At 33.2% G+C, this 27,500-nt stretch overlaps 1 protein-coding gene across 14 annotated transcripts in view; it reads right to left on the reverse strand.

Moving 5' to 3' along the window:
* The window catches only part of LOC124424162 (zinc finger protein 608-like), a 202,324-nt gene that overhangs the window by 88,848 nt on the left and 85,976 nt on the right, over positions 1-27,500 (reverse strand). Inside the window, exon 1 of one of the 14 annotated variants that reach the window (XM_046962828.1) lies at positions 13,608-14,008. The exons of 10 other annotated variants lie outside the window; for them this stretch is intronic. The gene's annotated coding sequence lies outside the window, so the exon portion shown is untranslated. Of the gene's footprint in view, positions 1-12,573; positions 13,337-13,607; positions 14,009-27,500 lie in introns of those variants that run through there. 3 more of the 14 variants (XM_046962832.1, XM_046962822.1, XM_046962826.1) reach the window with 3 other exon arrangements.

The raw sequence follows: 27,500 nt of genomic DNA on the forward strand, positions 1-27,500 counted from the left end.
GATCGAGCGGCAATGATGATTCAGTCAAAGGAAATTTAATTTGATCTATAACGATCGTAGAAAGCGTTTAGTATCTATAATAAAATATTATTATTATATTATCTAGTATCCGGTAATATAATTTTTATCTTTATATCACTATATTATCTCGATGCAACCAGTCTACGAAATATTTTCGCTACAATGATCACAAATATGGCTCTCTCTCTCTCCCCCTCTCCCTCTCTCTCCCTGTCACTTACTTTATATGCATCGTTGGTGTACGTATGCCAAGCTCGAGACACCGACAGTCTGTTACCTGGAACGTCCGTTTTCCTGTCACGCGATTTTCCTTGCCTTTAAGTCTTCGAATAACTTCGTAAATATCGTTAAAAAAAAAAAAAAAAAAAAAAAGAAAAAAAACCGGAAAGAAAAAGAAAGAAAAAAACAGATGACTAACGGCGTTCGACTCATTTAACATCAATTTTCAATTGATTTATTTATTTATAAAAAAAAAAAAAAATATTTCATGTTATATATATATATTTTTTGTATCACCAACTTGTTAATCGTTGTCTTTTTTTTTTTTTCTTTTTTTTTACATTGAAAGTAAAATTTTAATTAAACGAAAAGAAAAAGACAGAAAGAAAGAAAGAAAGAAAGAAAGAAAGAATGAAAAATAAGATCATTTCCCTACTAGTTTTTCTATTCCTAATAACGTAACATCAAACGCTATTAGAAGCTAACGGCTCAATTCTCATTACGATCTCACTATCTGGCACCGTTTCCACCAACTTTAAGACTTATTGCGTTTCCTTGGCAAGGTACATTGCCAGGACTGATACTGCCAATACTCTTATACAATTTGTTGACGAGACCATTAAGAAGAGAATGCTTGCCAACAAATAGTAGTAGTTCCCTCCCCCCTCACCATCGTATCGTACGAGGAGGTGCAATACCGCGAATAAAAGACTTCCACTAATCTTTCCTCCCATTTTCAATGTGAATTTTAACGTTCAATGTGAACAGACATCACATTTTCAATTTTGACCAATGAAATATTCGAATGTTCGAATGTTCGACGTTGATTTTACATCCACAAGAATTATCATTAGCAATTTATTTTTCTCCTTTAAATTTTAATTCCATTTTTCATTCACACTGTACCGAAGATTTCTATCTTATATATATATATATATATATTCACAAAAGTAAGATTGTACACTTTCTGATAAGATTATGATCTAGAGTAAAAAAAAAAAAAAGAAAAAAGAAAGCACTATTGTACGCAATATATATATATAAAACAAAAAGTACTATGAGAGGATAATATATTTTTATTTGAAACAACATTTAAACAAAAAAAAAAGAAAGAAAGAAAAATATTCAAGTGTTTCTAAGATTTCTATCTTATACACATATTTACAAAACATAAGATAACACTTTGCGACAGGGATCTTTAATCTAAAATAATACATACATACATACATATATATATATGAAAATGAACACTATTGCATTTTATTAATGCAACAGAAAGTCACGAGAAACCTATATATATATATATTTTTTTTTTCCCCTATTAATAGCAACGGTTCGACGAAGAGAAAACAAGAAAAACGAAAAAGAAAGCAAAGAAAAAAGAAAAAAAAAGAAAGAAAATAAAAGAACTGTACCCACAAAAAGATATATCCTACCAAAGAAACAAACACATTTTCTCCGAATATCACAGTGGCATGTTGTCAAAAAATTGTCACGAATTGGAAGAGACGAAGATAAAAAAAAAAACTAAATAAATAAAAAGAAAAGAAAAGAAAAGAAAAGAAAAGAAAAGAAATAGTTGAAAATCTACAAAGAGAAATATAGAGACAAAGATAAAGATAGAACGTAAAAGAGGGGTTGTTCCACCAAGGTTCTTGGATGAGGAGAAGAAAGAGGAGAAGGAGGAAAAAGAGGAGGAGGAAGAGGAAGAGGAGGAAGACGAAGGCGAAGACGAAGGCGAAGACGAAGGCGAAGATGAAGGCGACGACGTATGTATGTAAAGAGTGACAAACGAAGTTTACAAAAGTCGCTAAAGTACGGCCGAGAGAGGAGTCGTGGTAAAAGTAAATATTCGTCTTTCCTCGTCTTCATCTTGTGGTTGGTCGTCACACTGTACTAGCAAACGAAATGAGCAAGCTGTCTTCCTCCCTACTCCCCATTTCCCCCTAACCACCACCAACTTCCCCTTCTCGTTCTCTTCTTCCTCCTCCTCCTCCTCGTACTGTTTCAACGTGAGTCCCATTTCCGGTGGAGGGTTCCTCATACGAAGAACCTCCTCCAACACGATCAAGCGAGCGTGCAATGCAACATCGAAGAGCCATTTGTAATCGTTAACGAGCGGATAGAGTTACACGTTCATTAATTCTAAAGAATCTCTCTCTCTCTCTCTCTCTCTCTCTCTCTCTCTCTCTCTCTCTCTCTCTCTGGATCGATGAATCAATAGATCGATGGTTGGATCGATCGATAACGAGCGTGAGATCCTCTGAATTCGTTAAATCATTGTTATACATTTTTTCTTCTCTTCTCTTTAATAATTAAATTGTTAATTAGTAAAATATATATATATATATATATATATATATATATATATGCATATATGTATATACATATATAAATGTTCTTAGAAATTCAATCGGCTGATCCATGAAATTATATTATTATGTGCATTTATTTCTTTTTCAGTCAATTAAGTAATTAATTAGCAAAGAAAAAAAAAAAAGGAGAGGAAAAATAGGAGGAAGAAAAAAGAAGAAGATGGAGAAAAGAAAAAGAAAAAATTATAATAAAAGAGATAAGTTAAAAAAAATTAAAGTATTCAAATCGTTATCATAGATATTTATAAAACACGTATTAAAATATAGATATTATCGTATTTGTATTAGTTATTTGTTGGCTTTATCACCAATTCGAAGCTGTTTTTCTCTTCTTTTTCTGTACACACACACACACACACACACACACACACACACACACACTTCTTCTTCTTGTTTCTTTTCTTATTACTTTCTACTAATTGATTAATTAAAATAGTGAAATTGAGATAATTATTAGAGAACAACAAATGATAAGTTGTAAAGAGCGATATATAAGTTTAAAAGAATTCAATCGAAGGTTCCGTAATATTATTTCTTTATCATTGCTGAATATTTCTAAAGAGTTGAATTTAATCGAACACTATAAAAAAAAAATGGCGTCTCGTTATCATGAATTCGAACTTTCTCACTTTCTCAATCGGCTGTTCTCGATTTCGTTTTCCGATCAAACACGAATACGGCAAATGATTTTCTTTGGATGAAAAGCGATAAACGATGACGATAACACGATAAACGGCCTTTTGAAGTAGAACGCGAATCGACTATGACTTAACTTTGCCAATAAATCATCAACGGCCTCGCGTCATCCGGTCGCTCTTCTACTATGTAGATCCGGCGAATGTGGTCGAACACGCGCACGTATAAGTTATATATAATGCTCGTGTTATCTCCTTTAACGATTTACAACAGCATTTATTATAACGGGTGTTGTATCGGAAATTATCTATATTCTTGGAAAAAGTTAAATCAATCAGGTTACAGTTATTAGTCAGTTTGATCGTAAATTATTTAGGAACGAACGCTTTTCCAATAGCACGAAATTTTCTTCATAAAGGAAATACTTAAAATTTTCTGATCCGTTAATCAATTGAAAGAAAAAAGGAAAAAAAAAAAAAGAGAAAGGAATAAAAATAATTCCATACACCGGATTATTCACCTTAGCGGGAAAGAAATTAATTCTGAAAGTATAGCATTTAACAAAAATTACTTAGTAATGAATGTTCTAATCGATGAAATTGTTCCTATAAAAAGGAACTTTATTAAAACTTCTCCAATCCGTTAAACTAATTTCGAAATAATTCCATGCTGTGTATTGTATAATTCCCCGCGTAAAGTGAATTAATTTTAAAAATATAACATTTATCCAAAATTACTTAGAAATGGAATGTATTCTGATGTATATAAAATAATTTTCTTTAGAGAGGAATACTTCAAACGTCTGATCCGTTAACTAATTTAGAAATAATTCCATACCATAAAGGAACGGTATTTTGTTGTCGTTAAATAATTAAAATTTCTCTTTCTATTAAAACGTCAAATTTCTCCTAAAACTAATTTAAACTCTGCGAGTTTGATTATCGTCTAACGTGAAATGATTCTAAAGAATTTAAAAAGAGAAAAAGAACAAAAAAAAAAAAGAAAAAAAAGAAAAAAAAAGAAATTAAAAAAAAGTAAATAAATAAATAAATAAAGTGAACTTAATAGTCATTTAAATAATTATCGAACGCAATCGAAATGCAAGAGGTAACAAATAATTTACGTTTGATCGTTTTCTTACTCTTTATTTACTTATTCTAAAATGCTAATAAAACCAGAACCTAATGAAGTCAGAAAGATACTTTTGGTAACACCCTGTGTATATATATATGTGTATATATATATATATATGTGTGCGTATATATCGATCGAGTGACAGATTAGGATCGATTGTATTAGATTAAGGCGAGAGCCTGTTAATTAATGGAGCGCATTGGCCCTTCGATTAGTCGAGAGCAAGTTTCGGTCAAGCCTCCCCCTCTCTCTCGCTCTCTCTCTCCCACCCTCCCTCTCTCTGTCACTCTCTCTCGTCGTTCGTTACGCGTTGACGCCCACTATCTCTTCCTACGCAATCATGCGTGAAACGCAACATTCCCATCGAGATGTCTAACTACATCAAAACGAGCGATAACAAAGCCCTTACATTCTATTTTCTTTTCTTCTTTTTTTATTTTTATTTTTTTTTTTTTTTTTTTTTTTTTTTTTCAATAACGCCAAAGGGTAAACAAAAAAAATATACATTACATATATATATATATACACACACACACATATATATACGCACAAAAGGGGATGGAGGTAAATGAAGAAAAATTGAAAAGCAAACTCAAGAAACATAAGAATAAGTATACTTTTTCGATAATTTTGAATCTATTAACGAGCCCTATTGTTTCTCTTCATACACAGCTGTATGACATATGCATGTATATACATATGTATATATATATATATATACATATATGCATATAAATATGCATAGATAGATGTATATACATATTACGAGCGCGTCAAGTGTGCAAGAGTATCGACGGCAAATGTGTTATTAAACGCGTGATGCGCTAAAATCGTGTATGCGGCTTAGCACGGCGGAATGCCGATGTAATTAAATTCGATAACTTTATCATGGTATTCGATTAATGCCATACGATACGATATTACGTTAGCTCACCGAGCGAAGATAAAATGTAATTATAAAACGGTGCTGGCAGACGCGTCGTGTTTCGACTATGTATATGTATATGTATATATATACACGTATGGTATCTATATATGCATGCACGCATATACGTCTGTATATATATATATATATATACACATATATGTATTAACACGACGAGTAGTAACGAATGGAGACAAAAAATGGGTGAAAAAAGGGGTTGACGCGCCCGATCGGTGTACTAAAAAAAAGAATAATAAAAGAAGAAAAAATGGGGTAAAGAGAGAGAGAAAGAGAGAGAAAGAGAGAGAAAGAGAGAGAAAGAGAGAGAAAGAGAGGGGAGACAGAGAGGGAGAGAGAAGGCGATGGAAAATCCAGGGAAAAGCCGAGAGACAAACGCGATATGAAATTTTCGTAGTTTGGAACGCGTTTCCAGAAATGGGTGGATTCGGGTGTTGTAGGGAATAGAGGGAAAGGTAGGGTAGGGATGGAGGCCAGGCAGGGTGTAAAGGGATAAAAAAAAAAAAAAAAAAAAGAGAGAGAGAGAAAAAAAAGAACAATAGAAGAACGAAATTGATAGAATGGGCACGTAGAAGGTAGGTATACGTCATCGCTTATTTCTGTTTTATATATATATATATATATATATATATATATATATATATATATATATTCTTTTTGAAAGCGGAAAAATATGGATCCGCTGGCTAAGGGAAAATCATCTTTCAAAAACAAAGAGCCCACTACAATCCAATGTAAGATAATTATGTTCCAATGTACTGTTAGGTTAACAAATATATATATATGAAGACGTGATTATGAGAGTTAGAACGAATAAAATATAAAAGAAAAGAAAATAATAATAAATACATTACGGGGGGGGGGGATACAGGAGGGAGAGAGAGAGAGAGAGAGAGAGAGAGAGAGAGAAGTATGATTGTGAGAGTCCAAAAAAAGAAAATAAATAAATGAATGAATGAATATAAAATAAAAAATGAATGAATGAATGCATGAATATAGAATAAAAAATAAATGAATGAATGAATGAATGAATAGTATAAAAAATAAATAAATAAATCGTGCTAGAGCGAAGATAAAAAAAGGAGACAGAAAGAGAAAAAGAGAGAGAGAGAGAGAAAGAGAGAGAGAGAGAGATTACGATGATCTCTACTACGAATATTCTTCGAACGGTCGACGAGGCTTTTAATGGTTCTTTCCTCTCGTTAACTCGAGCCACGCACAAAGGCACGCTTATCTCTTTCTCTTTCTCTCTTTCTCTCTTCTCTTCATTCTTCGAAGAGACGAACCATGCAACACGTACGCATATGCATCGAGCGCGAATCCGTTGTGAAAAAGAAACAGAGAGAAAAAAACGAAAAAAAAAGAAAAAAGAAGCGAAAAAACTCACGATATTTTCCTGTTAAGGAGAAAAAAAAGGAAAAAAGAAATAACGAAGAAGAAAAAAATAGATATATGATATGTTTAAATTGAAACGAGGAAGGAAAAAAAAAATAATCACGTAGAACAAAAACATTTTCTTTGTACGTCATACTAATCGTATTTACATAAACGTATTTATATTTACACGCTTGCATATGTTGTATTAATATATTATGTAATTTATAATTATTATATTATATTATGTTATATATATATATATATATATATATATATATATATATATATATATTATTTAATGCTATAGTACTATATATATATGATACTTGATTATAGTATAAATATTATATACTACATTATATACAGTACATATACTATTATTATTATATTATCATATCGTTATCATTATTATTATTATTATTATCATCATTTAATATTACATAACATAATATAGTATAATATATTTATATATTATGAAAGAAAAAGAGAATGAAAAAGAAAATGGATATACAAAGAGAATATTTGTTTACAAAAGTAAAAAGAGTAGGAGGAGGATTTATACATTTCTTTTTTAACGCATCAAAGAGTATTTTAAAAGAGACGTCGTAACGTTAATAAATTTGTTCGTACGGAAACGTTAAGGAGTGCGTTCGTGCGTACTATTCTTTCTCCTTCCTATCCCATCATTCTCTCTCATCTCCCTCTCTCGTTTTTTCCCCCTCGCCCTCAAAAGAACGGCCATTAGTTACTCGCTCATGTAGGAACGCGAGAGCGTATTAGATTCGATCATTTTTCCTCATATTTTCTCAGTGAATATATAGCAGCTAAAGTTATAAAGCTCGTCGTCGTCGGCTTCCTCCTCCTCCTCCTCCTCCTCCTCCTCCTCCTCCTCCTCCTCCTCCTCCTCCTCCACCCTTCCTTCCTTCCTACTCCACCTTGCTGTTGTTATTGTTCTCTTTTATCGCTTACAATGTCGCCGGACTACAACGGCTCGTTTACGGAACACTGGACGCACGTAAAAACCGTTAAAAGGTCATAAGTCACGATTACGTGTGATTTTGCTCGATATTGTTGAAAGAAAAAAAAAGAAAAAAAAAGGAAAGAGAGAGAGAGAGAGAGAAGAAAAAAAGAAAACTTAAATTTTGCATCGCTACCGCTCAATTAATTTATCGAGACAATGTATATTATTATTCAATAATATAATGCTTGTTTTCAGATAGACGCGATCGTTGAAAAATAACATAGCACATTTTTCGAAACGTTCTTCAAAATAAAATACAAAATAATATTAATGTTCTTAAATCTCTCCTCGATAGAAATTAAAAATATACTATTTTTATTATTACTATTATTTACACAATTGTATTATATATACATAAATATATATATATATAATTGTTTATTTTAATATAGAAAAAGTATTATTACCAAAAGAAAGATAAGAATAGTACAAAAATTTTTGAAGCAACGATAAAATAGTATTAATATTATATGTTTATCGTTAAAGTAAATATAAAAATAGTAATCTAATTTTAAATTCAGTAGTAGTAAAAAAAAAAAAGTTCATTACTAAAAGTAAATATAAAATGTGTGATGTAATTTTAAATGCCATTAATAATTTTAATAGCGAATAAATATATATATATATATATATATATATATATATATATATTCGCTATTAAAATAAACGTAAGAATAATACTATTAAAAGCAATTGTAAGAACGGTGATATATAATTAATTCAAAAAAAATTAAAAACGCAACGAGGAAATTGAATGAAATTTCTTTTCTAAGGAAAAATGAATCGCGAATGTAAATAATTTACGTGTCGCGGGTATAAATGGTGAGAAAAGAGAGAGAGAGGAAAAGAGAGAGAGAGAGAGAGAGAGAGAGAGAGAGAGAGAGAGAGAAAAGAAGAAAAAAAAGAAGAATAAAAGAAAGAGAAAAAAATTAGACATTATGTTGCATACAAGGCGGCGTTCCTGGTGGGGTTATTCCTGATACAAGCATAAGCTCTACGAAGCTACATTAAAAAAAAGAAAAAAAAGAAAAAAAAAAGAAAAAAAAGAAGAAAAAGAAAAAATAAAAAGAGAAAGAAAAGGAAAAAAGAAAAATAAATTGAAAGCATAGGAATAATATTTTTTATACGATGAAATGTTTCTAAGAAAATCGACTGTATTTATTGAAAGAGTTCAAAGCTTTATTCTCGAATAAGAGCCAGCGAAATAGAAAAAGAGAGAGAGAGAGAGAGAGAGAGAGAGAGAGAGAGAGAGAGAAAGAGAGAAAGATAAGTGGGTGGAACAAGTATTGACGGAGGCACGCACGTTAGCGTGACACTCGCGACCGTCGCTTCCGCATCACGGAAATCGCTAGATCCTATTAATCTCAACAATAAGAGAGAGCTTGCTCGATACTTCGAACTCGAATGGAGGATACGAAAATTTGATGAATATTCCAAATAAACGTGAAAACAGAGATCGGTCAAAGTTAACGAAGCACCAGGGGGAAAGAAAAAAAAAAAAAAAGGAAAAAAAAAAAAACGAATATAAAGGAAAACGTAAAGGGTAAAGTGGGTGGCGGGGGAAAGTGAAAAGATAAAGCGATAGTGATAGAGATATACTGAGAAAGAGAGATAAATAGATATAGATAGAGAAATAAGAGAGTTTCGTGGTGGAATTCGTTCGAAGTAATTATCCTCCTCGAAATAATCGTCGAATGACTCGAATAATTCTTTGGCTTTACTATATAACACACGATATATATATATATATATATATATGTATACACAGAGAGAAAGAGAAAGAGAGAAAGAGAGAGAAAGAAAAATATATATATAGAGAGAGAGACTAAGGAAAAATAACGATCTATAATTTAACGACGTCTACTTTATCATCGGTTATATCGGTTAGAGAATACGTTGTATATATATATATATATATATATATATATATATGCATATATACGTAGATATGTATATGTATAGGACAAGAAGACTACTATTAATATAACGATGAAAGTCAGGGAGAATAGGAATAAAAATGTAATTTCCGTCATCGTCGAAGGAAAAAAAGGAAATGTTAAAAGGAGAATATAAGAGGGCGGGGGGAAGTCGATTGGAGAGAGGGATGAGTAATAAACAGAAAGAGAGAGAGAGAGAAAGATAGAGAGAAAGAGAGAATAGGAAAAGAAGAGAGAAAAAGGTTGGATAAGCATTAGAGCCTATTAGGCGAACACAACGAGCGCAACGATTAGACGTGTAAACTGGCTTAGGCACTGCAATTTGCCTTGCACATGGAGAAAGCTTTTACCGCTTCGACGTAGCCACGCACGAACGAGGCCCTCCTTTATTCTTCTCAACACCGTATGTATATATATATATATATATATATATATATATATATTATGGCCTTTTAAGAAAGCGTCGATGTGAGAGAACACATATTACCACTTTCCAACTGAAAAAAGGAAGATTACTGACCACCGCCATAGTTAAATGAAAAAGTTTGTCGATGGTTTTCTCAACACCCGTTATAAGAACGATATATATATATACATATATATAAATATATATATGTATATATATGATATAATAATTTTCTTTTATTTGAAATCGTTCAAATTCGATGTATACTTTTCGTACCATCGATAGAATATTTTCATTGTCGTTTTTACTTCCTTTAAAAAAAAAAAAAAAAAAAAAAAAAAAAAAAAAAAAAAAAAAAAAAAAAAAAAAAAAATATTTCTTTACAAAGGGCAGTAATAATAACCTAAGTAACACCTAATAACAATGTCATGTTGATCGTTATGATATTTAATGATTTTACGTTATATAACATGTACAATATTTTTTTCCTCTTTCCTCCCCCCACCCATCCAGCTTTTTTTTCTTTTTTTCTTGTTTACATTTATATTCTTAAAGACAAGTAACGATAAATAAAGATGAGGATTTCGAGAGAGTCGTATGAGCAAACTGTTGGTTCGTTCGTTGGTAGGTTGGTTGGTTGGTTGGTTGGTTGGTTGGTTGGTTAGTTGGTTGGTTGGTTGGTTGGTTAACAAGCATAAATCATGCACGACTAACACACCGTGGTATGAGTAAAATCAGCGAGAAACATCGCGGCGACTTGTGATTTATATATCTTAAACGCCCCCTATAAACTTTTGTACCCAGTTCTTCGCGCTTGATCGTTAATTCGTATTAACCAAAAAAAAAAAATAAATAAATAAATAAAAATAAAAAAGAAATAAAAAAAAAAAAAGAAAAGAAATAAAAAGAAAAGAAAAAAAAAGAGAGGAGAAAAGAAAGAAGAAAAAGAAAAACGAGATAAAGAGAGAGAAAGGAGAGAAAAAAAGGGAAAGAAAAAAAAAGAAAAAAAAAAGAAAAAAAAAAGAAAATATCGTGCCTCGTGGCACACTACTAATCTCGACAGATTCGTGTAAAACGTCAGTTTAAACGAGAAAGAAAAAAAAAAGGAGAGAGAGAGAGAGAGAGAAAGAGAGAAAGAGAAGAATAAGAGGGAGAAGAGAAAAAAGAAGATTGGGAAAAAAAAGAAGAAGAGAAAGAAAAAGAAACTGTCGCCACTCGATAACGGTTTCTGCTCGTCCAATATGGCCGTCCGGGCGGGCTTTTTAAACGACGTTTATTTCTTTTTTCCTCTTTCTTTCTTTCGACTCGTTTCATGATATAAAAAAAAAAAAAAAAGGAAGGAAAAAGAAGAAAAGAAAGAAGGAAGAAAAAGAAGAGGAAAAAAAAAGGATACGATAAATCGTAAGTAAAAGGAGCGACTTGTTTTTTTTCCCACTTCTTTTCTTTTTCTTTTGATTCTCGAGCGCGCGCGTTACTTCCGGGAGGTGGATGAAAAAAAGAAAAGATGCCACGAAAGAAGAAGAAGAAAAAGAAGAAAAAAGAAAGAAAGAAAAAGCAATGGGGGAAAAAAAAAAAGAAAAAAATATAAAAAGAAGAGGAAGAAGAGGAAGAAAAAGAAGAAGAAAAAGAAAGAAAGGAAACAACAATGTCGGCAAGTTGCGTCTTATCGCTCGAGCGTGCTAACTCGCACGCCATTCGATTTACTAACGACTAACGGCTCGTTCTCGTAAGACTCGTCGGCACGTAGTCACAATACCTCGTGCAGGTCGATAAATAATCCGGGCAGCTCCACTGCTGCCGACTCCGCTTACACGCTCCCCTTACACATAAGCGCGACTTCGACTCTCTACAATTGTACTATATATGCGTTTACGGTATACACGTGTACATACATAAATGTCCTACGTATGCGTGTATATACAAAATACATATATATATCATGTATATATATATATATATATATACATATCCAATACATACATACATTCATACATGTATATAAAATAAATGTAAATATATATATATATATATTTCGATATGTCGAAGAGAAAGAGACATACACGCTTATCCTTTGTCCCACGCGACGATCGACGTCCGGAGGGGAAGGAACTGAAGAAGGAAGAAGAGGAGGAGGAAGAAGAAGAAGAAGAGAACGAGGGGAAGAAAGTGAGCATGTATATGTTTATACAAAGTGGGAGGGGGGGGAGAAACTTACGAGAGAATTCACACACACACAACCGCGTGCCGTTATTTTCTACTTTCTTATTGAATTTAAAAAAATTATCTTGTAAAAGCGTAAACAATATATATATGTATATATTTTGTATCTTTTTTTTGTATATATATATATATATATATATATATACATATATAAACAAAAAAAAAATAAAATAAAAGAAAAAACAAAGAGAAAGACGGCGGAAAAAAATATTCGTTGATAATACGTCGCTCTCCACGATTTTTAAAGAAGAAAGAAGAAGAAAGAAGAAAAATGAAGGACATACTTACGACGAATAGTCATCGTCGAAATTTCAAAATTCGTGCATTTCTTTTAGCTTCTTTCATCGTCGATTGTCGTCGTGTTGTGTTGTGTATTCGGTGTTGTACGTGTAGTCCGATCGAAGAGGCACACAAGTATAGATAATATACACAAGCACAAGAGCACATATATATATATATATATATATATATATATATATATATATATATATATATATATATATATTTATATATTACACGTTAAACCACGAAGGATTTTTCCCAGCAAGTAAAACTTAGTAATTCCGGATATTTTTTTTGGCGTTGAATAGAAAAGGACGGAGATAGATAAGTGACAGCAGCAACAACGGTGATAACGATGGTGTCGTATTTGCAGAGGTTACGGCAACGACGGCGTTGGCGGAGATGAAGGAGACGGCGGTGATGACGAGGACGACGACGTCGACAACGACGACAGCAGCAACAGCGGCAACAACAACAACAATAACAACAACAGCAACAACAATGAAAAAAATATTCAAAGCACTCACTTCACGCGGTACTCGCAAAAGCGGCATGGCCGACCATTACCACCAACACACGTAAAATCGGTCGCACGTACGACGTGGCACGACGCGTTACACACAGACAGGCCTCCTGCTGCATCGTCGCGTTCGTTCGACGAGCCGAAACGAGACGAGTGAGCCCGAACGACACCGACCGAGAGACAGAGATAGAAAGAGGGTGAAAGAGAGAAAGAGAGAAAGAGAGAAAGGGAGAAAGGGAGACAGAAAGAGAGAGAAACGGGAGCTACAGAGAAGATACAAGCACACAACACACAGAAAGATATATATATGTATATATATGTATATATATATATATATATATATATATATATATATATACAGAGAGAGAGAGAGAAAAGAGAGAGCAAGCAGAACACGCTCCCGTGAGATACACACACACACACCAAACGCACGCACGCACACAGTCACACTCCACTCACACTGACGCAAACACACTGTGATATCGAGCTTGGGAAGCTCGTCGATGCACTCACTCTTTTCTTTTTTATCTTCCTTCCTTTCTTCCTTCCTTCCTTCTTTTCCTTTTTCGTTGACCGACTTTTAACAACCGTCGTACGTTTTTTCTCCCACGTCTTCTTCTTCTTCTTTTAAAAAAAATGACGGTTAAGAGACACGAGTTAACTGTTATTAGATAATAAAACTGCGTAGTCGATAGCGCCGGTCTTTTCTTTCACGAGCCACGAAAATCGTTCGCCGTTGTATACCGGTGTGTACTTGTATATATCCATGTGTTGTAGATGTGTATGTGTGTATACGTACGTGTGTATATACATATATATATATGTATGTACGTATGTGTATATATATCCTCACTCACAACACTTCACGTCACGTCGTACCGGCTCGAGCGCTTGGCGCTTACTGAGCCAACGCTACCCCCACCCTTCTCTCGACCGGTGCTACGGCCGGCAGCCCTCCCCCCTTTCCCCCACTCATCATCTAGCTATCCCTACCACCGTCGCTACCTACACGCTACTTCTACTGTCGCTGCTGCTGCTGTTGCTGCTGTCGCTGCTGCCGCTGTCGCCGCCACCATTGCTGCCGCCACCACCACCGCCACCGCCACCGCCACCGCCACCGCCACCACCGCCACCACCACCACCACCGCCGCTGCCGCCACCGTCACCTCCGGATCCGTCCTCTAACGCCGCGTTACTCTTTTCTACTCTCTCTGCCAGTCACGCTCGGCCGCTCCGAATACCCTCGTCCTTCTTCTTTTTCTTCTTTTTTTTCATCTTCTTGTTCTTCTTCTTCTTCATCTTCTTCTTCACCTTCTTCTCCTCCTTCTTCTTCTCCTTCTCCTCCTCCTCCTTCTTCTTCGTTCGTTCGTTCGTTCCTTCGTTCATGTTTTTCATTCTGCACCACACCAAGTGTCGTCCGTGGCAATATAATATCTCGGTAAATAATTTACCTTTCCGAAGAATTTACGTCTCGAACGTAAAACGTCTTTGAAGGTTCGTTTGAACAAGCATTAATAAGAAAGGACCACGTATTTTATTTTACCGCGTTTTCTTCTTACCCTTTTTGAATACGTTAATAACTTCAATCGATTTTATGGTAGTCATTTAATCGATCGTATTATCTATATATGTATGTATATATATATATGTGTGTATGTGTATATATATATATATATATATATATATATATATCGTCGAAGTATTTCAACGAAACGACAAGGTAGGAAAAACGTTGGGGGTTTTACTACCTTGGAATTACCACGCAACGATAATTCATAATCGCACCGGCTTTAAACCGAGCGGCAGACGGGAAAAGAGTTTTAAAACTCGAGTCCGACTTTAAGTGCCTAGGTAGAAGAGGGATTATCCTCGGGACGATGAATAAACTCTCTCTCTCTCTCTTTCTTTCTCTCTTTCTGTATCCCTCTCTCTTACCATAGACTAGCACGGATAGAATATAACGGATAGAGCTAATATTGCAAGGATGGTGAGATTCTATGAGTGGTATACTAGAAAAGTACGTCAGTTTTCCTTTTTCTCTTCTTTCTCTTTCTCTCTTTCTTTCTTTCTTTCTTTTTCCTTCTTTTTTCTTTTCTTTTTTTTTTTTTTTATCTTTTTCTACCCTTAAAAAAAGTTCACAACAAACAATGCGAATGAAATATAACGATAAAAGACAAATAATATTATTTTCTATTATTATTTTCTACCTACTGACGGGGGGTAATTATTGTCTAAGAATTATGATTATTATTATTATTATTATTATTATGAAGAAGAATGTGTCCTGACCTGTCCTGAAAAGTACCGCTAGGTCGATTAAAACAACAATGAAATTATGACGGCTGTTAGTCGTATTAAGCCGATGAAGTAGGAAGCTAAGCTAGTCAGGAAGCGAGAATGGAACGCTATTTACATACGATCGTAAATGTTTTCTCTCTCTCTCTCTCTCTCTCCCTCCCTCTCTCTCTCTCTCTCTCTCTCTCTCTCTCGTCTCGTCTCGTCTCGTCTTCGAGCTCGATTTCCTGTTCGATGTTAACAACGTCAATGTACCTGACATACATATGCATCGATTATTTATCAACGTTTACTATGTATGATCGATAACGTAAAAAAAACTTTTAACAAAATCTTATCTTTCTTTTTCTTTTTTTCCCTTCTCCCCCCCCCTTGTTTTTCTTAATTCTTCTGTCATTGATTAAACTTTTCAAAATAATTTATACGCCTCAAAAGCGTAGATAGGAAATTCCTTTCATAAAAAGATTAAAGAGAAAAGAAAAAAAAAAAAAAAGAAAAAAACGAAAAGAAAAAATATATAAAAATAATAATAATAAAAAATAAAGAAGAAGAAGAAAAATAAGAAGGATAAGAGAACAAAAAAGAATAGGAAAGAGAAGAAAAAAAAAATAAGAAGAAGCAAGGGGATATGAAAAAAGCCTCGCTCTTAAAGGCATATGAATTATTTAAAGAGTCGCGGGCGCGAGCGCGAGCGATGATATATGCGCGCCATAAAAGTGAACCCATCCTGACAGTCCGCGCTCGTGGATTATAAAATTTGATTTTTAAATAAACGACGAATTATATAGAATCCAAGGCGTATAAATATTTATACCGGCGCCGTACCGGGCGCGTACCGGGCTCGCAAAGATCTCTGTGTATATTTTTACATACGTCTCTCATTCGCGATGCACGTATCCGTCTATGCGCGTTTTTCTGTGTTCTTATTCCGTTCGTTTCGTTTCGTTTCGTTTCGTACGTTCATTCGTTTATATTTGAAAAAGTTTGAAAAATTGCTCGATTTTCGTCCGACGATCCTCCTACCTACTATGAAAAAGAAAATTCGAACGTTTTACTTGCTTGCTTGCATGCTTGCTTACTTGCTTACTTGCTTACATGCTTGCTTGCTTGCTTGCTTGCTTGCTTGCTTACTCGCTTGCTTGCTCGATCGAGTTTCCGACAACGATTTTCGTTTGAGAGAGATTCAAATCTCACGAAATCGAACAGAAATAAAACGTCGTCTCTTAAAAGAGACTTTCTCCAGTTTCTTTTCCTCTTTTTATTTTTTTCTTTTTTACACGTCTACCATTCGTAAAACGTTTAGTACAAAATAGAAAGCTGAAGAAGTAGAAGATGAAGAAGGAGAAAGAGGAAAAAGAAGATCGATTCTAGTCGTTAGTATAAAAATAAAGATAAAGATAAAAAAAATATGTAATATAAAAGAAAGAAAAAGAAAAAGAAGACCTATTCTTTCTATTTTCTTATAAAGCTTTTAAATCGTTCGCATATTTCCTATTAGAGACTTTATCATCTTCCAATCTTCTTTTCCTCCTCGATTTCTCCTCCTTTTCGTCCTTCGAAGAAGAAAATACGAAAGAAAAGAAAGAATGAAAAACAAAAAAAAAAGAAAAAAGAGAGGAAGAAAAATAAAAGGAAGAGAAGGAAAGATAGAAAATACACAGAGGTTATCTTCTTGCGTTTCTTAACGAAGTTTATAAATCGATTAAACTCTTCAGGAACGATTTCTTTGTATTTTTCTTCTTTTATTTTTATTTTTTTTACTTTTTTCCCTTTCCTTACTTACGTTATCTCACTTTCGAGATAACGTAATTTGTTGTTTTTTCCTTTTCTTTTCTCCCCTAATCGATTATTAAAATTAACATAAAGACTGTTCGAACAAAATGAGGAAAGTATATAGAAAAAGAAAAAGAAAAAGAAAAGGGACGAAATAAAAAGAACGTAAAAGACCTACCATGTAAAAAAAAAAATACAAAAGAGAAAAATAAGTACTTGTGTCGTTAAAAAAATTAAATGAAAAATTTCAAGGCGATATTACGAATTTTTTAAAATAAGGATACTATTCATTTTCGAACTTTGACCTAGTTGCTATTATTTTTAAAGAGAAAGAAATTTTCAAAAGTTGAATACGTTCATATACACAGTGACGACAAGATAAAGACCAAATTACGAGGACGATCTCTTTTTTTCTCTTTTTCGAGCGGTATCTCTTTGAAAAAAAGAAGAAAAAGAGAGAGAGAGAGAGAGAGAGAGAGAGAGAGAACGTCGAGATATTTCTCATTTCATTCTGGTCTTTAAACGTAAAATATGTATCGACTATTAAAAGACATACGTTGTTAAAAGATAAAAAAAATATGTAAGAGAGAGAGAGAGAGAGAAAGAGAGAGAGAGAGAGAGAGAGAGAGAGAGAGAGAGAGAGAGAGAGAACGTCAAGATATTTCTCGTTTCATTCGAGTCTTCAAACATAAAACGTGTATCGACTATTAAGAAGTTTACGGTTGTTAAAAAATAAAAAACATGTATATATATATATATATATATATATATATATATATATAAAGAAAAGATTAAAAGAGAAAGAGAAAGAGAGAGAAAAGAAATTGTACGAACTACATTTGTTAGTAAACGAGTTCAAGTTTTCTACTCTCCACTCTTTTGCTTCTTCTTCTTTCCCTCTTCTTCTACTATACTTTTTCGTCTCATTCAAAAACATACGGAGGAATGCATATATATGTACGTGGAAAGACGAGATAGCCGACGTGTCGGAGAATACGCGAAAGTTCGTAGTTGGCGCACGTATCTGAAACTTGAAAAATATATCTGGGCTCTGATCCCAGCTTTTCGACGGCGTACATACATACCTAAAGGAAATGAAAATACATTTGTACGTTTCTACTATCATCCTTTCTTTTTATCTTCGAACATGTATATATATATATATATATATATATATATATATATATATATATTTATTTATTTATTTATTTATTTATCTATATATAATACTTTTTTATTCTTTCTTTCTTAACGATATTTATCACGGTCAGCGATTAAATTATATACTTATTTATTTTGTTATTCTATGAAACTTTACTATTTATATTATAATACATAATAATCATGAGAAAATAAATAATATAATACATATATATATATATATATATATATATATATATTTATACAAAATTTTGGAACTGAAATATGTATATAAAAGTTTTGTGACGATTATTTAACATATTAAGTAATTATTAAATATAATTATATATATATATATATATATACACATACACACACACACACATTATATTATATTATATATTGTCTCATGTTCTTTATAATGTTCTTATATAGCTCTTATTTATATATAAATATAAAAGGAATCAATGATAAAATAAGGTATTTGATAACATAGGAAAATAAGAAAAAAAAAAAAAAAAAGAAAATGAAAAGAAAAATATTGATTAAGCTATTAGCACTTACTACGACTACATACAATTTATTTTCAAGTTTGTAATCAATCGATGAGGTGTGATTTCCTGATTAAAACGCAACGATTAGTTCGAAAGATAATCGTGCGAGCAAATAATAATAAAAAAACGAACGCGCATTTTCTACGCCATTTCGCACATCCGTCTTAATCGTCGGCACTAACTTTCGCGTCCCATAAAGAAAGACGTATAAAGTCTCATATAATCTCCATATATTATCATCGCGCAGACACACACATATAAAACACATTCGACACACGTACATATATTCTCGAGATGATATATATATACATGCTCTTTATCGTACGATCGTATCTCTTTTTCTTTCTCTCTCTCTCTCTCTCTCTCTCTCTCTCTATCTCTTTCTCTCTTACATTAAAACGATACCACGTAAAGCTCTCGCTTTTATCTATTTAAACGTCCCACGCATGGCGTTGAAAGACACGAGAGTAATAATAAAAACTAACGAAAAAAAAAGTAAAGAGAAAGAATATATATATAAAGAGAGAGAGAGAGAGAGAGAAAGAGAGAAAGAGAGAAAGAGAAAGAGAGAGATATCGCTCTTTCCACGTTATTGTTTTTTAAACTACGTGACATCTCTGTCGATGGAATCAAGCCAGGGGTTAAACGAATCCGTTCGAACGATAAATATACATACTCGACGAAACATTTACTTCCATTACGACATCTCGTTGAGATTGGAATTTGTAACCAAACGTTGCGAGTAATTTCGTTAAAATCCAAACGAGAAAATAAGAGATAGATAGATAGATAGATAGATAGAAAGAGAGAGAGAGAGAGAGAGAGAGAGAGAGAGAGAGAGAGAATGGGTGAGAGACTAACGATATTTTGTAAAATTTATCACATCAAATCGAATTCGAAAACGTTCGATTGATATTATCTTTTCAACGACTGTGTATCAATTTTATTGAATTCGATGTATCGTGAAAGAAGAGATCTAATTCTCTATTGGAATTGTGTTAAATGTGTCCGCAAAAGAGAAAGAGAGAGAGAGAGAGAGAGAGAGAGAGAGAGAGAGAGAGAGAGAGAGAAATAATGTCACAGAACCACCTTTTCGACAGGGGTGAGAAAATGAGAGCATTTTGCAAACGAGAAAAAGAAGGGGAAGGAATTGGATTGAGAAGGGGGAGCGAGGAGGAAAAGAAGGAGGAGGAAGAGGCACGCGATATCACAAAGGAGATCGACATTGGCACGAATTTAACGTCGCGAGGCCAACAATTACGGCGGTGAAGTTATACAGAACACCTGGGAGAGGATCGATGTGCAGAGGACTAAAAGGGGTGTCCCTTTTTTTTTCTTTCTTTTCTCTTTTTTTTTTTTTCTTTTTTTTTTGCCACACTTCACTGCCCGCATTCGTTCCGAGTAAATCGCTGAGTAAATATCGCACTGTGTTCGACTTCCCTCTCTCCGCTCACCCCCCCCTTCTCACTCTCTCTTTCTCGCTCTCTCTCTCTTTTTCTCTCTCAATCTATTTATCTATCTATCTATCTATCTATCTATATATACATATATATATATATATATATATATATATATATATATTTCTCCTTCTATCTTTCTTTCAGTTTTTCATCAAAAAAGCGACGTGTAAAAAAAATTGGCCCACGAATATCCGGAAAAATTTTTTTTTTATTATCGAGTAAAATATGATTTCGCAATAATCCGTCGTTCGTATTATATTTTACTTCGTGTAATTTAGTTTTTGTAAAACGATCTTTTTTTTTCTTTTTGTCTTTTTTCCTTTTTTTGCTTTTTTATCAAAACCAACGGAATTTTTGCTCTCTCGAAATGTTCATTTTACTAAAATTTCATTGTCAATGGAGAATTGAGCCTCATCCTCACATTCCTCACCTGTCTAAAATTGACCGACTACCTTGAATATTTTCTATCCTTTTATTTTCTTTCATTCCTGTCGTCGTTGCCTTCGTGTTGTCGTTGTCGTTGTCGTTGTCGTTGTCGTTGTCGTTGTCGTTGTCGTTGTCGTTGTCGTTGTCGTTGTCGTTGTCGTTGTTCATGAGCGAAGGGTGCGATGCATCGAACACAGTAACCTCGATGATAACATCTTTACAAACGTGTCTATGTCTATGTAACTATTCGAACTTGGTCTGTTTGTCTAACCAGTTATCGTATCATAAGCGACTTAATAAAGAGAAATGAATCGGCGGAAGATTGATTTCGTTGCGGTAATACAAGCGTGTCCGTGTTTTCTCTCGTATGCGAAAGAGAGAGAGAGAGAGAGAGAGGGAGAACGGGAGAGAGAGAGAGAGAGAGAGAGAGAGAGAGAGAGAGAGAATCTGCTGCGGTATACATTTATAGGAGAAGATCGTTCTAGTGGAACGACTTGACTATCATAATCAGATCTGTAATAAAAGCTGCTATAAAATAACGTCTGTAAATACACGACGATCGTCTACGCATTTAAATAAAATTTAGATAAAAAAAAAGTTGGTTAGAACAAAAATAACAAATAATAAAAATAAAAAAAAAAACAAAAAAAAAAAATAAAAAAAAAAAAATAAGAAAAAAGATTAAGAAAAGAAATAGAAAAGAAATGGCAAAAAGAAAATGTACTAATATTAAATTTGAAAATCATTTTGTAAAATGACAACGACAATGAACAATTTTATTTAATCAAATATATATATATATATAATGTGAAAATTGTTCGAACAATGTCGATCGGTCGAAAGACGGAGAGTTAAAATAAAGCTTTTGAAACGTAATTCTCTCTCTCTCTCTCATAGCTCGATCGACATTGATAAATCCCGCAAGATTATTCCTATCTCTTATCGATGAGCGCGCTGTAATACGAGTTACGAGATAAAAAGAGCCACTCGAGCCGAGAATTCTTTCGTTTGTCGTTTCCCGAAGGTACGCTAGCTATCCGACAGAAACTTTCCAACTTCTTATTTCTTCGTCTTTGTAAAAGCACGAAGTTCGTGTTGAAAGAGAGTTTGAATAAAATATAACGATTGAATTGAAATAGATCTATGATGTATTTAATCGATAGAAAATTAATATTAAATAATTTTCTTTCGTATATATATATATATATATATATATATATATATATATATATATATATATCGATTTATAATTTGGAAAAATTATGGAAGCGTTGAAATGCAAAAAAAAAAAAAAAGAAAAAAGAAAGAAAAAAGAATGAGAACTAAAAGTTCTATGAACTGAAATAATAAAAGGCTAATATATCATTTTCTTGCATCATCAATCATTTCATGGATTTATCAATTTATAGTTATCGAAAAGTTATCTATATCTCGGAATACAATGACTAAGTAAAAAAGTTTTCAGGTTTGTAAGAAACGTTTCTTGTGAAAAATAAACAAGTGCAATAAAATATTTATAAATTGTAATTAAAATTAAGAAATCATTTCCAATAGATATATATATATTAATTTATAGTTTTGAAAATTTGTCTATTTCCTCGAACGATTAAAAGCACATATAGTAGAAATTTCACAAAGTTGAAAATTTCAAAGAGAAGTTGTTCATTCTGTATCATTCGTTCATTCGTTCATTCGTTCATTCGTCCGTCGACAAAGTAAACTACGATAATTTAGTTTTATCTATCGGCAGAGATGTATAAAAAAAATTTTTCATTTTCTAAGGTATCCCGTACGCATCTAAACGAGAAGAAGCCCTTTCCCCTCTACCTCCATCGTCGGTCCCCACTAGACCCTCGCGTCCTATAGAATCTTACGTTCATTCTCTTCCGTTCGGATACGACTAGGAGAGGAAGAAGTATTAGGTGTGGGTAGACGGAACGGCAAAGCTAAGAGGAAGAGACGAGAAATTCGCTCGTTTAACTTATCGTTTTAGAAACTGTACGAACGGTAAGAACTTTCCCTGCGAATTCCATTTTCACGGCTGCCAGAACAAGAGAAACATTTTCCCCTCCCCCGAACGGTTTACGGTAGATTCTAAGGAACCGTGACAAAGCGGGAATATCTGTAAAGTGTATTTTCAACTGGATTTCAAATCATCGCGAGAACTCAAGAAGGAAAAAAAAAAAGAATCCTTTTCGCAATACGTATTATCATCAGGTTCTCGTGACATCGTTAGAATTTTAACGTTTCAAGGGGAAAAAAAGAAAAAAAAACGAGAGAGAGAGAGAGAAACAAAGAAAGTTATATTCCCCTATATACTCGTAGAGATTGGAAAGTTCGAAAATTAGATTGATTGAAGTTTATACACGTGTAAAATGGGGAACTATTCGATTTCGACTAGTATGTATGTATGTATGTATGTATGTATGTATGTATGTATGTATGTATATGTACACTTTGATCTTCGACCAGATTCGATAATTACGTTTCAGAAGTGCCAACTGAAACTAACGGAAATGTCTTCATGGAGAACTTCTAATACCGTCTATAACTAAATTCTACCTATTAACGAGATATTAGAATATGAAACTGAATATATTAAATGGCGTTAATAATATATATAAACGAACGTTTAAACACTTTGAAACAACAGAAAATACATAGTTGAATTAAATCCATGTTTTTTTTTATATACTCATCAAATATACACATATGTATGTGTGTGTGTATGTGTGTGTATATATATATATATATATGTTAATATATGTATATCTTATGTAACACGTAAGCGTTAGACACCCGGTTATAACCGGCTTTTGTAATACAACGTTTCCTCATCTTACCCCCAACCCCTCTTCTCTCTCTCTCTCTCTCTCTCTCTCTCTCTTTCTCTCTCTTTTTCTCTTTCTCTCTCTTTGGTAACATCCTCCTTGTAGTCTGTAGCTGTAGTCATAGTCATAGTCATAGTAATAGTATTTGTGACTTGTGTGGACCGTCGCATTATAGAGACGCAGATGTGCTCGCCAGGATTGATCCTATTACCATTCTCATGGGCATCTATCTGTCACGTCGACGATCGATACCAACCGAATCTCCATTAAGTTCAACTTAAGGTTAAACGACCTACATATATACCTCCTTTGAAATGAATTGTCTAGTTTTGCTCGATAAACTCTCTCTCTCTCTCTTTCTCTTTCTCTCTGTCTTTATCTCTCTCATTCTCTTTGTCTATATCTCCGAACGAAAGTAAATATTTTCGAAAAACTACGTGAAGCAAATAAACATCTATTGTTTACAAAAAAAGAAAAAAAAAGAAAAAGAAAGAAAGAAAAAAGAAAAAATATGATCACTTTAAAGCGACCATAACTCAAACTTTAGAGGAGGAAAAAAAGAAAAAATATAAATTGACAAATTTTATTATCTCATGCGTTATCTTAATTACATTTTATTACTTAAATCGAATAACAAGTATAAGAGAGATGAAAAAAAAAAAATCCCTTTCTCTATCATAAATAGAAATAAATCTCTGTTGGTTTCTACTTTTTACTATTTTGTTTTCCTTTGTTTCTCTTCATAAATTTTGCACACATTAAAACCTTATCACTTTTCACAGGTAGGAAATAGTAAACGAATTTATTGCATACGTATCTCATTTTCTTTGAAAGCTTGCGAACGGGAAAGAAAAATAAAGATAAAGAAGAAAAAAAAAGAAAAAAGAGAGAGAGAGAGAGAGAGAGAAAAGAAAAGAAAAAAAAAGGAAGACAATATTCGCATATCGATCACCCGGTATAAAGTCGATGCCGGTTCTCTCAAAACATACGAGACTCTCTCGTAAATGGCCCCTACCGTGGGCATCGACTGTTCGAACATACGGCGTTTACGGGAGGCATCGTCGTGTTTTCCCCCACTCTTCCAGTCCCAGTACTCTTATCCCCACCACTCCGACTGATTCTCAGACATAGGCGTAACCATTGAGGGATACGTCATCACTGATTTCTCTCTTCCCCTTCTCTTTATCTTTACATAGATTACATGTAAACATGCATCACATTAGACGCCGCACACATACAAAAGACCAATGAACATGCAGCGAAGCGCAACATTATCTCTCATTTTACTTCACATTTTACTTCACATTTTACTTAATAATAATGATATAATTATTTTCTACGTTTTGTTGAAAAAATAAACGAGAAAAAGAAGAAAAGGAAAGAAAAGAAAAAGAAAAGAGGAAGAAAAACGAAGCAAGTGAATGACAATAAACGTCAGTGTAAAGTTTAACATTTAAAAGACCATTGTAAAAATTTGTCCTACGTAGAGTCAAAGATATAATAGATTTTTTATCACGATGAAAAAGAAAATCGAGGAATTATGATTATTTTCATTGATAAACATTGGCATAGGATGGCAAAAGGGAAATTTATTTTTACGTTTTTCTTTTGAGCGAAAAAATAAAGGAATATATGAAGATAAGAAAAAAATAGAAAAAAAGAAAGAGAGAGGAGTGGCGGGGGGGGGGGGAGATAAGAAAAAGAAAAATAAGTTCGACGAGGAAAAAGGAAATCGATCGTTTTAAAAGAGGGAGGGTGGGGCGAGAGAACGCGTTTCGTTTACACGTTGTTGTGATCTTTCCCTTTTTTTTCCTTTTTTTCTTTTTTTTTCCCTGTTCCTTATTCACACAATCTTTATTTATTTATTCATTTTATTGTTTATTTATTTGTTTCCACCCCCTCCCTCCTTCTCGTTCTTTTCAATTTCTTTATCTCAACGAAAAACTTAATTAAACCGAGTGTTAACCGTGTCGAGCTTTCGGAGACGTTTTTAATGAGCATAACGAACGGCCAACGATGTTCATCTAAAGGAAAACGGCATAATAGGAGGGAAGAAGAGAATTGAAAAGATGACCCAAGAATGATTATAATTCGTATCTTTGTAAAACGCAAAGAAAATTTTTCTCTCATTTTCTCTCACCCTATAATGACGGGACATCAATTGAACTGTGAAAAATGTTAAGAAATGAGATATAATGACTAAATAGATCAAGGAAAAATAAATCTTTCATCTTGGATTCATATAGAAATTGAGAACTATTAGAGAAAAAAGAAAAAAATAAATAAAAATAAAAAAAAATAAAAAATAAAAAGATAAATTATTCGGTTCGATTTCGATTCGATTTGACGTTTGTGAAGATTTTTTTTTCAAGATCGTAATATCGCGTAAGGCATTTTTAAAATCGACATTATCGACGAAAATCAAAAATCAAAATTAAAATCAAAATAAGTAATCAAACAAAAAAAAAAAAGAAAAAAGAAAAAAAGAAAAAAAGAAAAAGAAAAGAACAAACAAGATGTAGGTAGATAAATAGATAGATAGGTGTAGGTAGATAATATGGGTAAGGTCTAAAAGTTTTAGAAATTTATAGGACAAGTCGAAAGGTGGATTCAACGATTCCAAGATTCGTACAAACGACGACGTATAATATACTCGGCCGAATTTCATCTTCTTCCATCGTTTCAGTCTTTTATGAAGCAAAGAAACCACCACCTACCAACAACAACGTGGGATAGATATCTATCTGACTTTTTTTCCAAGTCTCGACACCAATGAAATGGAAAGAGAAAGAAAGAGAAAAAGAAAAAAAGAAAGAGAGAAAAAGAGAAAGAGAGAGAGAGAGAGAGAAAGAAAGAGAGAGATACTTTTGGGTCTTTCTATGTATTGACTCTATTGTGCACACCATCGTGTTTGCTTATTTCTTTCTCTCTCACTCTCTCTCTCTCTCTCTCTCTCTCTCTCTCTCTCTCTCTTTCTCTTCTCTTCTCTCTTCTCTCTATTTCTCTTTCTCATTCACCCTTATCCTTCTCTACCCGTTCCACTTTAATTTCTCTTTCCCTGCTTCTCTTCTTCGTCTCCCCCCTACGTCATAGTGAGTTTCTTGTTCGCCATACCTATCCCTTAAAACTTTTAGAAGCCGAGTGCTCGTCGTGGTTCCAATACTAAAGAGACAAGGTGCTGAAAAGAGATAGACAGAGAAAGACTGAAAGACGGGGAGCGAGGGGGCGAGGGGGGAGGGAAAAGGAGAATGGGAGGTTACAGAGGAATAGAGATAGAGAATGCGAGACGAGAAATTAGATCACGAGAATGTCGTGGCGAAAAGAAGTAAAGACGAGGAGGAGAAGCGATACCTTCCTTCCTCCTCCTAAACCTCCTCGTTCCACCTACTCATTAATCGTTCCTCCCAATGAGGAAAGTCGATCACTCACGATTAAGGGCAATACGCCATGCCTCCTCTTTTATACACATGGCGAAAAATTTTCCCTTTTTCTAAAAGGAATTATATATACTAACCTCAATTTTCTTCAAAACGAAATTTATATCGTATTGTTTAAAAAAATCTTTATATAATAATCATCGTTCATTGAACGATACACACATATATATATATATATATAAATATATAATTCAATATATATTTTCTTGCAGCTTAGAAACTTTAGATTATATATAATATATAATATATCGATAAATCTGAAGTTACTAGGATGCAAAGAAGAAAAACAAAAATCAATTTAATCTTAGAAGTAGCAGCGAAAAGGTATAATCGATTTTTAAAATCATCTTGGTAAACTTTTCGACGGATTTATATATTTCTTTCTTTTTATTATCGTTACAAAAGGATGTCTAATTCACTTTTATCTTACAATATATCCGCCTACATGTGTATAAGTATGTACGTACGTACGTACGTATGTATGTATGTA

The sequence above is a fragment of the Vespa crabro genome, chromosome 5 (genome assembly GCF_910589235.1).
Source record: "Vespa crabro chromosome 5, iyVesCrab1.2, whole genome shotgun sequence".
In the NCBI taxonomy this organism is placed as follows: Eukaryota; Metazoa; Arthropoda; class Insecta; order Hymenoptera; family Vespidae; genus Vespa; species Vespa crabro.